The sequence below is a fragment of the Myzus persicae genome, unplaced genomic scaffold (genome assembly GCF_001856785.1).
Source record: "Myzus persicae strain clone G006 unplaced genomic scaffold, MPER_G0061.0, whole genome shotgun sequence".
Classification (NCBI taxonomy): Eukaryota; Metazoa; Arthropoda; class Insecta; order Hemiptera; family Aphididae; genus Myzus; species Myzus persicae.
Window position 1 is genome coordinate 95,151 of NW_019102426.1, and position 19,503 is coordinate 114,653.

At 31.4% G+C, this 19,503-nt stretch overlaps 1 long non-coding RNA gene across 1 annotated transcript; it reads left to right on the forward strand.

Moving 5' to 3' along the window:
- Nucleotides 1-691: 691 nt before the first annotated feature.
- LOC111032137 lies at nucleotides 692-18,257 on the forward strand. Its single transcript, XR_002604285.1, has 2 exons — nucleotides 692-949; nucleotides 18,054-18,257. It is a non-coding gene; the product is annotated as an uncharacterized LOC111032137 (long non-coding RNA).
- The last annotated feature ends 1,246 nt before the right edge of the window (nucleotides 18,258-19,503 follow it).

Here is a 19,503-nt window from a genome sequence, read left to right on the forward strand (position 1 = left end):
GATATAAATAATATAATATAGTCTTTAAAAATGGTTTTTCAAAACTATGAAATAAAGATGATATTGGAACTAGTATTTTTACAAATCATAGATTTTATTAAATATAATTTTTTTTTTTTGGGGGGGGGGGTCAAGGCTTGAAACTGATATTAAATACCGATTTTGAATAATGGTTAATACCATAAGAAACCGAAATCTATATCGAGACTGAAAATAAAATCAAAAAAAAATCAATACTGGTAATCAAAACCGAAATCAAAATCGGAAAAATAAATTGGTACCGATAACCGAAAACGAAATCAGAAATAATATTTTAGGTTTCAAGAAATGCTTGTATAGGTAAATATATATTATGTTTATCAACAATTTGTAAAATGGTCCATATATGATTCACGGTAGAAGAGGGCCTCCTCTTATTTCAAAAAACAAGCTTGTATCTCCGAAGGACGCACCTTTAGTAGTACGAAAAATCCCAAGAATCAGAAAATATTGCAGTCCCCAAGGCGTGTACCTATATATAAGAATTCCAAAAATCAGATTTTGAATAACTCATTTACTAAATAAACTAGAGGGGAGTGAGCAAGCAAGGTGAATCACCCTGTATATACGTGTACACAATATACAATCACCAGTATAAGTGAGTAAAAAGGTGTATTTACATTACACTATTATACTTCATTATACTACGAACGAAGTGGTGCAATAATATACACAGAAAAAAGTCTACGTAGTTCACGATACGCGATGCGTTATTGTTGTTATTCCGTTTTGGAGTTATAATATTAAAGTAAAGATCGAGGATGGGATTGCAGTGATGTGTATACGTGATTATCGATTTGTCGATCATATGATATTATTGTAAATCCGATTGGGCTTAACTGAGGACAACCAGTCGGGGAAGGAAATTATTGAGGCAGCGTATAATATCTTAAGGTAGCTGATCGGCGTGGTACGTATACTAATTTACCGTCAATTCTGCAGTTATGCAGTCCGTACTATAACAGTCATTCCGATTTCCGACGTACTCTGTAAACAATTCGATACAACAATATGGAATTCATAGTAATAATTAACCAATACGTCTTAATATATTGTGGTTGATCTCCTTCGATTTTTGGAAATCGATTATGTAGTATACGGATTGGTTCACCTGCAAGCACGCTTCCCTCCCATTTTTTTTTTCATTTCGTAATGAATGTGTTCATAGTGATCATATTATCTTCCAAAACCATTATCATGGACCTATTATTCTTAGTACACAATGTTAAATAGCTCAAAAATAATCTATTTGAACTCTAGTTTTGATAAGACAGCAAACAAACAGTTTAAAAGGGGGGAGAATCTCTGTTAAAAAATGTACGTCTTCACGCTGATGGAGTTCATCACAGACACTCTTGTAATAATACATACACCTAGAACAAAAAATATCGAAATTTCGAAAATATGGTCTAAAAATCAGATTTTGAATAACTGCATTGTTGCATAGTCGAGAGAAAAATAAGGTGAGAGCTAGTGGCTGATTAATTCTTTAGGAGTTCACTGCAATATAAAACTATAACTATAGTTATCAGTAGAGCTCTTTTTTTTTACATTTTTGTAATTTACTTCATCAGTACAACAAAACTTTCAAATACACTGGTCTTGGATGGGGCCAAAATCAAGCTCGGCGTGGATAGTTCATATATGTTTATAACGATATAATGTTGTTATGTATTTGAGGTCAATAACGCTAATGACCAGCGAAGATCGTTATTTTCCGTTTAACTTTAACGCCATTACTCATTTACCGTAACGTAAAATAGGTACAAACAATAATAATGCATTACGCTGCACTCTTACGCTGCAGCTGCACCTCTATAATATAATAGTATGTGATAAACAATAATATTATATAAGTTCATTATTAAATATCAATACGACCGGTTGACGATTAAGTGCTCGCGTTTGCTATAACTAATTTATTGTCGAGTCGTGTATGCTGCAGATATAGGTCACGTGCTGCACCACAACAATAATAAACACAATATTATATTACCTGCACATTATTGCATTCGATGTATAGTACTATTAATTATAAAAGTCGTAATGTTTATAATATGGAACGCGTGAATACAATTATGAAACATTGACCGCGAAAACGCAATTGCCGCCGCGGTCGATTTATTTGAATATACAGAGATATAGTTCTCGGTAAAATTCGCGATAAATAACTTCGGTAGTAAAAAGCGCTCACCGGCATTCGAAATAACGTCCGTAAAAAATCTCTTCCGAAACGATAATAATGTTTTGACTCCGAGCGTGTGGGTTCCGAGAAACAGCGCGCCTACACCACTGCAGATCGCGTTTGCCGCGTATAGCAGACTTAACATTATATTATATTATATAATATATTATTGTAGTTTTTTATGGTCGCGTCGCTTAAAATAAAAATGAAAAATAAGAATCAACCGTTTTCCGGCCGAGTTGAGGGCGCACAATATATTTTAATATTATAAATTATAATATTGCACGTTTGTATGCGCGCGAAACAGCGAAGATTGCCTACCTACTTATCTTCGTATACCTATAAAATTTATTTTCACAATAATGCGTGTGACTTGGCCGCGGGATTGCGTTTTGAATATTATTATTATTATTATTATTATTATTATTATTATTATTATTCATAACGTGCTGTGTTGCAGCAGTGTGTGCGGGGACTGGAAAAAACCGCAAAAAGTCGTAAAATAGTGTAACTAATTTACTATTTATTATATTATATTGTTGCGTCGTAAACCGCGGTATCGTTATTATTAGGTACTCTACCCCCTTCCCGTCCCGTTCGCGTGTAAAAAACAATCACATTTAGTTAAAACACGCGATTTGTGAGAACGCGAGTGTGTGTGTGTGTTTTTCCTCCTCCGCACGTCTGTCTGCCGGATGCCACCGACACCTGTTGCTGCCGCTCGGTGAGCGGTAAACGGCGCACGCACATAATAATATTATATAATACAGAGCACAGTAACAATAATGATAATGGTGACGATGATGATGATGATGATGATGATGATGATATATAACGAGAGCGAACGGAGCGCCGCCTCCGACATCTGTAGAGACAGCAGAGTCTGTCCTGCAAGGAATAACATAACACAATAATGAATGGGGGGGGAACAAAAAAAACGCTGAAACCGGCAAAAGGATTATCACTAAGATGTACACACTGCACTCGTCGAGGTACGTCTCCATATGGCTTACGTGAGCACTGTACGGAGGAGGCAAAAAAAAAAAAATAATAATAAGGAAGGCCGCGAAGTAATCGCCTATACTTGGCTGTAAGTCGAAGCTGCTTCGATAAAATGCGCGCATTATATACCGAGGGAGGGTAGTAACCGCTGCCGCCGCAACAGTCGGCCACGAACTGAAATATATGTATAATAATACTCGGACAGGTGGACCGCTGAAGCCGCTTTTTTGTTAGTATTTTTTTCGTCTCTGGACTCGCGATGAGTTTTTTTTTATCCGTCGACGACCTCCACATAGTCGACCGCGTTCGGTCCATTGACCTCTGATGCAGGGTTCTGCGCAATTTGTACCTAAAAGTTAGGTTTTGATGCTATTTTTTAATATCATAACAATAAAGGTAGCGATGAGAGTTCTAAATTAAGTGAAGCGATTAATATCAGTCGAAAATGACACAGTATAATAAATACCGATATAATATAAAAAATAATTATAATAATATTCTGTAGTTGCCACAATAGTAATTATTACACCCTCGAATAGTAAGTTGGCAACCATAACATAAGACTCTTATGAAAATAATTTATAATATAATATATCCAACACATTTGTTGGAGACTTGTTGGACATATTTGGATTAATCTCCGACTTTGTTGGATTTTTCATTTTCGGAGGTAGTGCTTTTGTAAAGTTTCGCACTGCCAACTACATACTCAAACAGTATTCAAATTTATAATGTTAATTTTTTTATCTATTTAAAAAGTATTATTTTCTTTTATTCTAGTTGTATTATAAAATCAAATAGGTCTAAAAATAATAATAAGATAACAGTTATTTTATTTTATTTTTTAATTTCTTTTGATAACAGTACAGATGTATAGTTTAAATTAAATGTACTATTTTAAAGTGATGTATAATATGTAATATGTGTAAGGGCCACGCTTAAATTTTGAAGAAATTCATTCTTAATATATTTTCTTATCGAATAAATAATTATTACTAATTTATCGACATTGTGTTTTAGGTTTCTTTACATATTATGTTTAAAACACCTTATATCTCCGTTAGTTATTAGTACATAGTTACGATTAGGCTTGAAACCGATATTCAATATTAATTTTGAATAGTGGTTAAGACCGTTAACAACTGATATCAAAACTTAAAATGAAATTAAAAAAAAAAATCAATACTGGTAATCAAAACCGAAATCAAAATTTGAAATAATAAAAACCTATAACCAAAATCAAAATAGGAAAAACCGAAAACATACTTTCGTTTTCAATCCCTGGTCATTATAATGGTGTAATAATACAGGGCTTGAAACCGATATTGGATACCGATTTTGAAAAGCGGTTTTAACCGATAAAAACTAAAACCGATATCGAAACTTAAATCAATATTGAAAAAAATCAATACCGGTAATCAAAACCAAAATTTAAATAGAAAAAAGTAAATGCCTATATTCAAAACTAAAAACGAAATCGGAAAACAAAAATACCGATATCCAAAACCGAAAAAAATATGTCAAACCCTAGTTACAATTGTTGATTTGTATTCAATTACTATCCCTAGTTACTGTTTATAAACTCATTGTATATGGAATATTGTACATGGAATCATAATTTATTGCGTTGTATTAATATACGTTTTGAAATTGGGAATTTAGCACGCTCGCTGCTGAGTGAACTATTCCCCAACTATAATTTATTGTAAACAATTACTATCACATACATTCGGAAATTCACAGATTTCAAATAATATTTCAGTTGTGTATTATAATAAATATGCGTAAAGTATAATTTACTTAGTGTTCGATATTATAATGACAACCGATGTCAACCGACGACAATGATTCCTTAACCATCCGAATATGCATAATATGCAAACTACAATACATTTCGTATACGAAATATGTTCCGATTTGAAACGCTGACATATATTTTTAAACAATTGTCAGTTGTGCATTGTGCACTCGGTATGAACATGAAAATGAATTTCGAATCCGATCGACCATTTTATGAAGCTGTAGGATACAACACTATAAGCAATTTATATTAAACGTGTTGGCGTATTATGAAGTCGGATTTTTTGTATTTATTTTATCGAAATCAAGTCAAATACAATAAATTACTATTATTCACTGGACTAGTCTATTTCATCTGCAAGGATTCACATATAAAATATACTTTGGCCGTAAAATGACGTAAGTACCTATGACCTTGAAACTATTTCATATCCCTGCCTGGGATCGTTCAGGGACTTCCAGTCACGATAAAAGTACTTCACGTTTCTGTCGTTGATAAATTTGTAATAATAATATTGCAAATCCCCCCCCCCCTAACACCGTTCAGTGTTTGTTTTTGAGGTTCTCGAGAGATGTTCATAAAACTGTATTTCAATCTTCTGAGAACGTGTGAGTAAAATTAACATTTTCAATTGAATTTACATCGTTTAATGGATTTAATATTATATAATATTTTCGAACACAGTCCGCATCCATCGTTTGAATATGCACTTGTCTTCTCATACAGTTAAGACGCAGGATACATATTTTATTATATTGACACACATTTCACATATTATAATAGGTATGGCCGTTGTATTATTCCTCATATAAAAAAACATATTTTATTATTTTATAAATATTCCGAACAAACTTGATTAGAGTATAATAAGTACTAATTAAATATTTAATGTAGAAAGTGGTATCGAATCTATAAGGTACGAAAAAAAAATAACAAACAGGTTATATATTTCTTATCGAACTATCATGTTCTGTGTTTTAAATGTTCTGTAGAAATTCGATATAGGAATGAAAACAATTATTTTTGATAAGTGTTCATTAGTTTGTATACATATACACCATGATAGTGCACTATAGTACATTTTAATTATTTGTAGATTGATTATTTTCATTGAGCCAAGAAATTAATTTAAATTAAAAGGAACCTAGGTATATGTAAAAATGTTTTAACAGACATGATTTGTATAGAATGTTCAAACAGTAATGAATACAATAAACGCGTTCATTAAAACTGTTTCATTATAATTAATAATTTAACATAAATATCGTACATAATTATGTACGTCAAAAAAGTTTATGATGTTCTCAGAACTTGACTTACGCATGACCTTAGATGATTTTTAAGAAATGTAATATATATAATATACATTATGCAATATTTTAATGTTGAAACTTCTTATTTTTTAATACAAAAATAACATTTAAACAATTTGTTATATTATTTTACATTTTGCTTAATTTTATTTTAAAGAAATAATGATTGATAAAAAAACCACTGTGGGTGAGTTGATTCCTGCTGATACTTACTTAATGTATTAATTGTTTGCTGAGTTAATTTTGGGGGTCATATGACTATTTGCAAAATACTTACCCCCATTCTATCATAAATATTAAAAAGCTGGTCAACAATTTTTGATTTAGATATTAAAATGTTGTCAATCATCGTCCTAGTATGCTTTTTTAATATTATAAAAAGGAGTAGGGTTCTTTTTAAATAATGAGGGCAAAAGTTAATAACATATTATGGTTTTCTGTAATTGAGGTTTTGGTTATACTTGTGCATCTTCCCCTTATAAATACTTTTTTTCTCATTTTTACTGAAATACAATAAAAAAAGAATCAAATTATAAACACCTCTTAATTATCCCAAAATCAATTCACCTGTCTTGATTTATGTAAACAGGTACCAACATGAGAATCAACTCATACGTATGCAAAATATAACCACACATTAGGTAACCAATCTGCTGCACAGTGAGTGTCGAGTATGGATATTGTCTGACTATTTGGGGCTGTTCCACTTTTTTTCAAAAATTGACCTTTAATAGCTTACCACAAATATAATAATATATATCATAATATATCCATTTTCCAATTTAAATTTTGATATCAAATTATTATTAAAAAATGTACAAGGTTAATAATTGCCAATTATTTTAAAAATAACTTTAAATCTAACTAAAATAATTAATGGTAATTGATTATAGATCAAAAATATTAAGAACACAAGTAGTGTTGTAATTACAATTAAATGAATAAAGAGCCGGTGTCTCATAATATTTTACGCTCTATCAGGTATTACAAAAAAAATTGTACTTGTTTAATAAAAAATAATTAATTAATAATAAAACTTAAAATATATCAATAATTAATTTTAATTTAAATCACATAGAACACGTATATAAGTTATATTAGTGAAAGCTTGATAAAATAATAAAACTATAATAACACTTCACCTTAATTGTCACATGTATTGCTAACGCAATTAATATTTCCTCTACTTTTATTAATAGAAAAAAGCCAAAAGGTACAAATAAAAAAGGATTAAATACGTGATCTACAATAATATAAGTTATCAATTCTTCCAATTAAGGGTTAGCAAAATCTAAAAACTTCAACATTTATTGTGGCGGAAAATGGAATTATATATATTACTATACTTTAGTTAAGCCATTGTACCTAACAAACAATTATTTTAATAGTATTAAAATTTTAAAATAAACATCATAATATTTTGTTGTTGGTTTTGTACGTTTTCTTCCTCAAGTAGGGTAGATATTTTGACGTCAAAAGTGGAAAATTGGATCCAATTTACAACCAGAAACCTCACACATTTCTATTAGAAAGTGTCGTATTCAGGCACAAAAAAAATTTAAAAATCACATATCATCATTTTAAAACCAATACATCATTCCCTCCGCTCAGAATCTAAAATCAGTTGAATTTATTTGCGAAACATAATATTATTACTAATTTAAATTACACTGATAAATGATCAATGCACGTCTATACGCAATATGAACTTACAATCAAATAGAAATCAATAATAACTTTTTGAAAATCTGTAAAAAAAATCTAAAAAAATTCAGATTCCTACGTAAAATAGTAATTAACCTTTTTATACCAAAGTAAAATGTGTAATCAAAAATTCAACTATCGTTGTATAATGTAGCTGTTGTATAGAGGTTTTAATAGACCTAACCTAACCGACACATTTGGTTCTAATTGAACGCTCTCACGTCATTAATATCGATAATTTATTAAATTATGCATGCTATTAGTGAACGGATTTTAATGGACCGGACCCTATCAGAACTTGACCTCAGCTCGGAAATCATAAACTATGAAAATAAAATACAATACAGAATCACTAACATATCTTGTTTGGACACTTATCACATGTGAAAGGCTGAAAGGTTATTCGCTCCCGCAGCGTATAAAATAATAATAAAATATAATACAACTTATATTTGAGATAAAATAACATAAAATAAAATAATATTATGTATGGGCCGTGCGACGAACGTTCACCGGCACAATCCACCGAACATGACTTATAGATCTTTCACAAAAGTCACAACATATGTCATCGTTTGAGTGAAAATTATAAAACGTGTATCGAATGTCTGAGATGTGTGCCTTGTTATGTTATATTATTATTATTATGTAGCATATCCCCGATTGGATTTATCTGGATCTTACATGGCGAACGATCGAATGAAATAATAAAATATCATACTACTATAGCTTTTCATTTTTTTCATACACAGATGTTTACTCATGGAAAATGTTTAAATATCATTGGAAAATTCGTACAACAATTAGTTATTTAAAAGCGCATCTGAAAAATCGTATGATATGACTTCAAAATAACAGCTCAAAATGCTTCACTTTAGAATTTGTATGTACCTATCGAATTTTGAATACAATGTGTCGTTACACAGTGTTATATTATGCACATATTAATATGTACATAGGTATCTTACCTATTATAATTGGAGTTGATTCAAGTGTTGCTGGTAGACATTTTATTAAATAAATACGAAGACGTTTGTATATTATAACTTGTATACGTAAAAGAAATAGTACATTATTGGTGCATTACAATAATACGCATAAAAAATACAATTCCGAGTTTCATAAAAAAAAACCTGTAATTCGCCTAAAATGTTGAGCAGCCTATTTGCGCCAAAAACCCACGAGACGATGCCTTTGATGATGATTTACAAAAAACGTCTTCGTCGTCAGACTGTTCCGTTAAAACGAAATACATATAAGGACTAAGGAGATTTAATGTATAATTTTTTTGTTTTGTCTATTGCACTTTTGTGTTGATTCGTTGGTAACTTTTGAAGAATTTTAAAGTAAATGTCATCACATTATTATGCATTTTGTTTGATTGTATTTAATTATTAACTAGGTTACTTACTACATTATAGAGGGAAAAAAGGTGAAATGTTCGTGTTATATCGTCGAAATTATTTCGTTTGTTATCGGGATAATATTATAATAATTATCAATAATTAGCTGATTAAAAAACCATCGGGATACAGCGTTGATGTTATTTATCAGTGACCGTTTTGACTTTTAGAAGGAGAAAAAAATTTTTTTTCTACATCTTATTGGTGTATCATAAAAAATACAAATACGCTGACGGCCGATCCATAAAAGTTATATTATAAAAGTATGCCGTTACGGAAACCATAATCATAATAAATAATGTATTGAGCAGGTTCGTTTGTTTATTATTTATAGATATTTAGATTTATAGATGTACGCTATTGGTATACATGACAATAAAGCTATACTTTCAGCATCCAACTTTGCAATTTTTTACTTCGTTTAATCACTAAATAACATACAGCCCTTCAACCACCCCCCCCCTCCTACAACATTCACTACGCACACTCAAAATACACGTATTCGCTATATGACTGAGAACATTTCGGCACCCCTAATACTAGGAAAAACTCGAATGGCGCCACTGGAACCGGTGATCCTCGACACGCAGCTGTGATATTGCCCACAGAGAACTCACCCTTATCTCGAAAACACAGTATCATCGGCTTCTCTTCCTTCTACTCTTATCTATACTCGCCTTTCGAGGTACATGCATCACCCTTGACGATTCGCTGTCGTCTTCATCGGTTATTTTACCGCAATGGCGTCAGTGGCGTAGAAACAATAACGAGAAGCGGTCGCTGGACGCGAGTGGGCAGCTGTTCGAGGGTATGCTCGGGTCGAAGATCCACAGGAGGCGGCTCAGTCGCCGTCGGGTCAGAAATCATGTCGTCGTCGCCGGCGGTCATATTATAATACGAACAATAATTATTTATTCTTTACTAGTGCCGTCTTTTTTTCACACTTCTGTCGGACAATAATTATAAACAACGTAACCGCGTGTAACCCAAACACAGTTGTATTTTTTAGATTCGCCCGACAACACTAAAATTAATGGAATGGGCTCGTAACTATGTGTATTCTATTATGTATTGTGAATAATTATTACGCACAATATTAATCGACCAATTATGGTCATATTATTATCGCAACGAGAACGTCACCACATAATATTATGATTAAAATGAGTACCTCTCTACTTAAATAAAAGCTCATCACCCGAGATCGTGTATGACACTGATTGTTTTAATTTAATTTATAGCCGACCTGTTATTGTCTTATATATTATTGGATACCAGGCTGTTACCCAGGATTTTGTCCACGTAGAATTTAAAAAAAAGAGAAAAGTTTGTTCAGCAAATATTAACTCTCTGTTTTCCTGTAATAAATCGCTGTCAAAGTATGTTTCCCAGAAAACACCATGCACATTAGCCAAATGTTTTTCTAAATTAGTCCACACTAATATGCAAAAATACAGGGATTGCTATTTTTTGTGCAATATATTGTAATAATATTCTGTAGAATAGGTATAAAATGTTGTAAAATCTAATGAATCCAACCTCCAACCTTAGACAATCAAATATATTATATTAACCTTGGAAAAATCAGAGTTTTATAACATTTTGTTTTATTTTATTCGACATTTAGAAAATTTAAAACCGGAATCTCAATTGACAATTAAATTTAAATTTAAATAAACAAACCATCCTTAAACAGTTTATAGGTAAATGTGGAATACGAATTATATTATTTCTTACACAATTATTATTAGAGATTTCATTATTACATATTACCTATATGCGTTTCAGACATATTATATCATATTTAAGAATTTTAATTAAAAAAATATGCTGGTACATCTATCTATAAATAGATACATAAGTATTTTACAATTATATGATTTATGTCTTACTTTATAAATAGTAAATATTATAACAAAAATTATTAAGAAATCGTTTCATAATAGCTTAGACTTATTTTGTCATATTTCTAATTAAGGCCCTAAGTGTATAATATTACCTACTGCGTTGATTTTTTTGTTAATAAAACAATATGATTTTTCTTATACTATTATTATTATACATTATTGACATTTTACAAATTAAAAACAAAATTCAAATTAATTAATTAATTCAAAATTAAACCGTAGAGAAATCATTTAAAAAATATATATAGGTTCGTAATTGAATTAAAAAATTGCAACTGAAATCTCCCCTTTTTAATTAATAAAAAAAATAATAATATCAAACTCTTTTATATATAATCATATGGTTCCAAATTAGTAACACATAGGTCATTTTTTGTTTAATTTAAAATATGTCATCATGAAATCTACTGTGACACTCAGTTTGAAGGATCCCTTACAATTATATTATAATTTATAACCTTTATATTATTATATCAATCCCATTGCGAGATCCCACTCGGATATTTGCAAAGCTCTCTACGATAATAATGTGATAATAACAATGTTTCGATTGCCCTCGGCTACCGTACAATTTTGAGTTATTTTCACCGGTTTTGATAGGGTATAAAAATGAAGTCCACCAGGACACTTGTTGGGATTTTAAACGCAGCCCGTCGAATCCAATCGAATCGAATCGTATATCGGGCCGCAATAGGATAACATTTATGTCGTACGCTTTTCGATATTCCTTAAAAACACAATAATATAATTACTATAGTTTGTTACTATGACTATTCACTATGTAAACGTCGACAGGTTTTTTTTCTTATTAATTTTGTAATATTATTTTATTACATTTTAATATTCATCTATTTTTTTTTTCACTCTCACCGGCGTCGAGACATTCGCCGCCGACAAAGCAAGGACTGCTTTAAAAAACAAGGTCCTTATAGATTATACCTATACCTACATATTCACATCGAAAAGACAAAATAATCTCTGAGCAGAGAGAAATCTGCTGCTGCATCAGCTAATGACGATCATTCGTGACGGTATAGGGTTACGCGTTTAAATTAGAATAATATATTATGATAGTAGTTGGCCCACTGCAGCATTGTTAAACGGCACTGTTCTTTACAGCCCGTAGTCGTATACTTTACCTTAATTATTATTATTATTATTATGTTTTCGTTTTTATTTTTAGGGCGGCTTATAACGAAAACTAAAGTGTCTTATTATAATAATATTAAATTAAATTAAAAACACTCGCGTATTTATACTAGACCTGCAATTATTAATGAGGGTTTTTTCAAATATAGGTATTAACGAACCGTAAAAGGGTAACTAATTGAAGAGAAACAAAAGACGATATAAATGTTTCCCTGTCTTTAGGCCGATTAAACGCAAGCTGAAATTAATTAACGAGCAGCTAAAACTGCTGAAACGCAGTTAACCCGTATAACGATTTGGTAATTTTTTTTTATTGAAGCTCTTTTAATTTGTTTTTTTTGTCCGTCATATTTATTTACAGAACAGATAATTGCAACATAATAATATTATTATACGCGCAGTGTTACATATACGCACATCATATTATTATTTCCAGGTGCAGTAATATATTATTATCATTACAACGTCGCAGAGCTCTCTTCTGCGTACTCGTTTCCATTTTACAGGCTTCTATTCTTGTTTGTATAGGTTTAAACGCATGCAGGATGTTTCAAAATTCGGAGTTCTTCGAGTGGTAGGGTTGGGAGAGCATTTCGGAGAAACACGAAAAAGCTACCAAACTGGTTTGTTCTTCTACCGTGAACAATAATTATTTGTTACAAAACCGTGGAAAGTTTTTGCAACTATATTGCATATTATTGTGTTTTGAATAATAGCAATAATATCATTTTTTTGAATACGGCATAAGCATGCAATATAATGACATGAAAATAGCATATAATACCTGTACACATTGGAAAGAAAGTCCGCCACACTCGTGATAAATCAATTATCGACTGTTGGGTGTTAAAAGTTGTGAGCGACCAACCAATCAGTTACAAATATTTCACAGATGTGGTATCATAATAGGTAGATAATAAATTAATTATCGTCTCAGAAAATCATATAAAATTAATGAAACTCATTTCTAAACTTTACATATATTCTATTTAAATAGGAATGGCAGAAATAAGGATAGTAATTTTAGTCGATTCAAAATAACCTACAACACGTTTGACATTGATAAGTATTTTTCACAGATTTGTATATTTCAATGGCAGGTCGCCGACCTGTGGTGGGTCAAACTTACAATTACTGGAATTTTAAAAATAAAAAACTCTTTTAACGACTATCGTGATTGACAGGGGTACCCAATAATGTCTTAATAATAGATTAATTACGAACGTGTAATAATTAAGAAACTCGTTTTGCCTTTAACGTAAGAAAATAATCTAAATTTCAAATGACCTAATGCCAAAATACGATGAACAAATACACACTGGTCTTACCAGTATAAAAATTGTTATTTTACGGTTCTATAATAATATTTATACACAGGACGATTGGCCAAACATGATCGCCCAATTTCTAATTCAATAAAGCAGTTATTTAAAATCCAATTTTTGGAATTTTTAAATAAATCAAACCTTCAGATTATTTATACTACTTAAGGAGTGAACTGTAGATATACAAACTTTTGGTTTTTTTTTTTTAAATGCCGACTTTCTAAATACTGAAAATTATGACGTATTTTGTCATGGACTCCTCGGTGTGAAGCCAAACTGCTATTTTTCAAATGATAGACACCCTTCTAAAATGTAAATTATTTTGCAGATATTTTTAATGAAAAATTTGACGCAGGTATCAAAATCGAACGTTCATAATTTAAAAAAAAATGGTTTTAGTATACTAAATATAATATTTTATCTATTTTATATTTTTTTAAAACATTTTTTAAGGACTATTATCCGTTTTATAACCGAAAAACTACTAGTTAGAATTTTGAATTTGGTAAATCGTACTCGTACAACAACATTTTTCAAAAATATTAATCCACTTAATAGTTAACAGTAAAATAGGAGTGTTTCATTTGAAAAAAATAATTGTTAATCACCACAGTACATAAATAGGTGTCGTTATAAAATCTCAAGAATTCGAAAATATTATGGTCTTTACGTTTATTTAAAAATTCCAAAAACCAAATTTGAATGAATAAATTAAAAAATTAAGAAACGCATGTGAGAATGCTTAGTGAATAACTCAGAATATACTTTTGTCTTTCATAAAAATGTAAACACATTTAGTTTCGCATTTTACAGGAACCAGCGTACACGGAGTCTTTTCCCTACTTTTTCTCGTTTGACCAACACAGGAAAACCTCAAGTCATCAAAGGCCACCCTGAAAAATGTTCCTTTATGACACATTTTATTATAATTTATCATCCAATTGACGTACTATTTTGTTATACTCTGCACGTGACTAGTTAACACGACTGAAACGTCAGGCTTTAATAATAGTCTGCAGGTGGCTATGGCTGTGTGCTGTAACCAGAACCACATAATTGTGATTGTGGTGCGTATTACTAGGTAACCACTTAAATATGAAACACACACATAGAAATAATTCGCCATAGATTCACCTTGTATAATAGTAGTAAGGCTCGCAAAATAAAATGCAATTTTGCAGAAGAGGGGGCACGTTCCATCAGTGCCCTCCCCGGCCACGGCACCGATAGTCATTATAGCAACGTGACCGCGTTTCGATGTGTTCGGCAAAACTCTCGAGGTAGAACCGAGGAGGTATCTTATTTCGAAAACGCGCGTCACCGAGAACCCTTTACAACAGAATATTATATGTTAAGGATGACTTATATGAGTGTCACCGCATTTTCGCTATACTCATATAGAGGCTATGGAGTAGTGGGGGAAATGCTTCCTATAGTAATAGTATACAGAGGTTTCGTTTGAAACTGCAATTTCTTGAACAAACCAATTTTGCGACGTTTCCGACTCATAACTGTTCGACCCTAACTACGTTGTTTTAACGAGAAAGGCGTGTGTGATGGTGTCGGAGAAACGAAGTCCATCACAAGAATCATATCGTCATTATAATTATTATATTCAATAACGAGATATTTCATGCTATTGTAGTAATGATAATATTATAAATAATTTAATATAATACATTGTATATTGATTAAACAGCACGACCTCTAAGTTAGCAAACCAAAATTTCGCTGGAGTAACACGCGCATTTTTAACCGTTTAGTACAAAAGGTTAGGAGTTTTGATAACGCGCTTTTTTTTAACGGAAATTATTCGTCTAAAGCGATTTTTTTGTGATAAAAACAAGATATTTTGTGTCTGACTCTCGTTTTAATCATTACTGTGGATGTACCTAAACTAGACCTAATGATGGTTAGGCGAACGCAGATTCTCTTATATACTGTATAGTGTGCATTGGCGCGTATTGGAGTATATTATGTAAGTACCANGTGATTCGCAAGCAGTTTCGGCAGCGTCGTTGATACCACAAAAAAAAAAGGCTATAGCCCCCCCAAAAAAAATCATCACGCTACGCCTATGCTAAACTAGACCTAATGATGGTTAGGCGAACGCAGATTCTCTTATATACTGTATAGTGTGCATTGGCGCGTATTGGAGTATATTATGTAAGTACCAACTCAAATGAATATGGTCTAATTATCTACACTTGCGAACTTAACTAAATTCTAAATTATTACACTGTACATATAATAGGTATAAGTACGAACGATTTTTCCACACACATTATGTGTACCTATATATACGGCTTTTATATTTACCACGAATACGCATCGACTTTATATTTTAACGACTGCGTGACACCGACCGAACGAAACTCAAAACATTAAACTCCGAATCATCTGTTTGTAGCTCTATATATACATATACCTAACTTTAGACATTAAACAGCTTCCGAGTAGTTTTAAAAATAAATTTCACCGACGGCACAACGCACAACAGTACAATGGTATAGCTGGTGTATTCCAAAGCGATTTTCCAAAGAGCGTCACTTTTTATGTTGTAATATTTTACAGGCTGTAATGATGATAATTCAGGAAATAACAACATTTCCCGGGAAAAGAAAAGTCTAAAATGCCTACGGTTGTGTAAAATGTATCGTTTATTTCGTCCTAGTTAATTAGGAATTCTTATATAATACTATAAACGATAATGCCTATAGGAATACTATGTAAATCGTCCAATCTATAGTTGAAAATGTTGTATTAATTAGTGACAGCCATACGAATGTTTCTGTGAGATTTTTATACAATTATAATTATCTTTAATGCGATATAGAGTATTAACTCGCCTGGACCGCTCTACCACATGCCTGTATAATATAATGTTTATATTTCGTATATATATTCTGTACAATTTGTAATTACTTTATAGACTTTCACAGTTTCACGTGTTGTGATGCATTGTGTTTTAAGGTTAAAACTTTTTTAAAACGGGTCCAACAAAATTAAATAACTTTTTCCAAAAGCGGAGCATTTATATAATAGTATCATTGAAAAAATGGCATTTCGAAATTAAATAAAAGACTAATGTATTTGTCATTCTATAGTAATACAATATGTAACTCGAAATGCTGTATATAGTGGTTTGCCGTGTAAAAATAAGTTTGAATGACGAGTAATTTAGTTGAATGAAAAATAAATTATCCCTTTACTATTATATTGCCTAAAGAGCATCAGCCATTGATCATATTAATATTATTCCTGTAATCAATATTGGGCACTATCAAAATAACAAGGATCAGTTTCTACTTAGAAAAGTCTATTTCATTTTGTTTAGTCATTCTTGACAATGCCTAATATCATCATCATTTCCAATGACATATATATTATGATTTGGAAATGATGGCCGACGATATTGATAAATTGAAAATAAATCATTTCATCGAAAGCGGCTACGTCAGATCCTGCAAGTTCTGTAAACCGTACATTCCTATCTCTAAAATGTTATTTTAGAGCAAATCCAATTCGATACAATACGGTAGGTTAGAATAATTAGTAAACTAGAATGACGAGACAACTGACAAAGATAGGATAAATTAAAAAAATCTTCCTACGATAACGATACGACAAGAAATACCTATTCTCAACTATTTCGTTGAGATTTATCGTCATTAAAATATAGTTTAGGTACCTCTTGTGCCTCCACAAAACCTGTACAATTAGAAGACTATTACATAAGTTCGATTTATTCAACGCAGTCATTTTTTAGAAAACTGCAGTTTTTGTCATTGCTGCAGATTCAAACCTCTCAAACAAACGAAAGACGTTTAGTCGAATATATTACTATAATAATCCTTAGGTTCCAGTAACGTTCGTAGGTGGACTTTGACGAGGATTTATATACATATTCTATACAGGCACATATACAAACGATAAAACATATACCTACTCCCCACTACAACAGTCACACTCGAGATTATACATTATTGCGCACTACCTATATATAGCACACACGCGACAAACGGTATGTATGTACCTACCTACAATACTACGTACAGGATGATTGTCGTATTTTGCCTGAAGGATAATGTTATGTTTGAAAATACGAAACATTTTTTATGGTTCGTGATGGTTCGCAAAGCCGTAATTTGTTTTCTGATTATGATGGACAAAATGTTAATACACTTTATAGTGTTATTATTGATTTATAAATATTTTATTATAGATGACTCATCAAGAGTGAAAACTTTCAAAAGCTCAAGGCGAACCACCTTCAGAGGATGCTCGGAGCGGGCCCGCAGCAGTATACCGTGGTACACATTCGGTTGTTTAAAACCACTGATTGCAGCAGCAGCAGAGAGACATACAAATATAGTTACTTACTAAACATAAATTCTTTGAAATAAATAATATCGATTGAAAATTGAAATATTCAACGTTTTTTCCGGATAAGTTGTCGTCCTGTTTACGATTAAATAATCACCCTGTATGTATATATATATGTGTGTGTGTGTGTTTATTTCCCGGTTATACATATTAAACTATATACCCAGTCGGTAGTCACGTCCGCCAGTCTGAGGGTTCGTACGTGGGACGGTGTGCATAGGTAAACGCTCTGTACACATAGGTACGTCGTATATAAATATATGGGAGACTAAACGAGTGTGTGCGTTTTCCAGCTACGTTTCGGATGTGATTAGAATATAACGCCCGAGGAGAGAAAGAAAAATGAGGAGAAACTGCCGTACGATTTCAAAATCGAATTGTTACGTATATGCGCGGCCAAGAGAAGCAAATCGTCTCGATTTTTTCCCGGCTCTTTTATACCGCACTCGGTATTTCCGCGCAAAGATTAACATAATATACTATACCAGGTATACACAATATATAGGTACGACAACGAAAGCACATAAATCTTTGAAAAATATTCTCTTCCTAATATTATTTTTAAGCTTAAAAAATATAATTTAAACATTATGACAATAACTATTGTATATATATAATATATATGTGTATATATACTATTATTGCTATTGTTCTTACACACAATTTGTTTGGTTTTTTTTTTTATGTATTAACTTCATTGTATTTAAATTAATTTTCAACAGAATCCCAAAAAGCGGAACACATTTAACGTTCTTTTGTCCGTATACCGAATACCAGCAGGGTAATATACTGACGTTTTTTCCGTCTTAAATAACATAATTTAATGTGTATTTTAAAAAACAATTTGACAAGTATAAAGGAGTAAACCTAAAAGCATTAATATTCGTCTTATATTATAATGAAGGTACTAGCGCCGCAAATAAACAAACATTTAAACAATATTATTTAAGACTTTATTAAGTTTAAAATTCTATTGAATTTTACTAGAATTGGATGAGCGGCGATTCCGATCTATGACATAGGTCATTCCAAAGATGTTGTCCTCCAAGGTGAAAGTCACATATATGACAGGGCAGTATCTATTACTGCAGGGTCGATTCATCGCCATTTTACCCCCTAACCTTTAATGACAAATTTATTCAGAATGACTCTGACTTTTGGAATTTTTAAATATTATCAAGACCAAATATGTACATTTTTGAGATTTGTTTCTATCGGATAAGTGTGCTGTGGAAATAAAAGTTTCTTTTTTTTCAAACGGAAATCACCCTTTTAACAGTAAATTATTT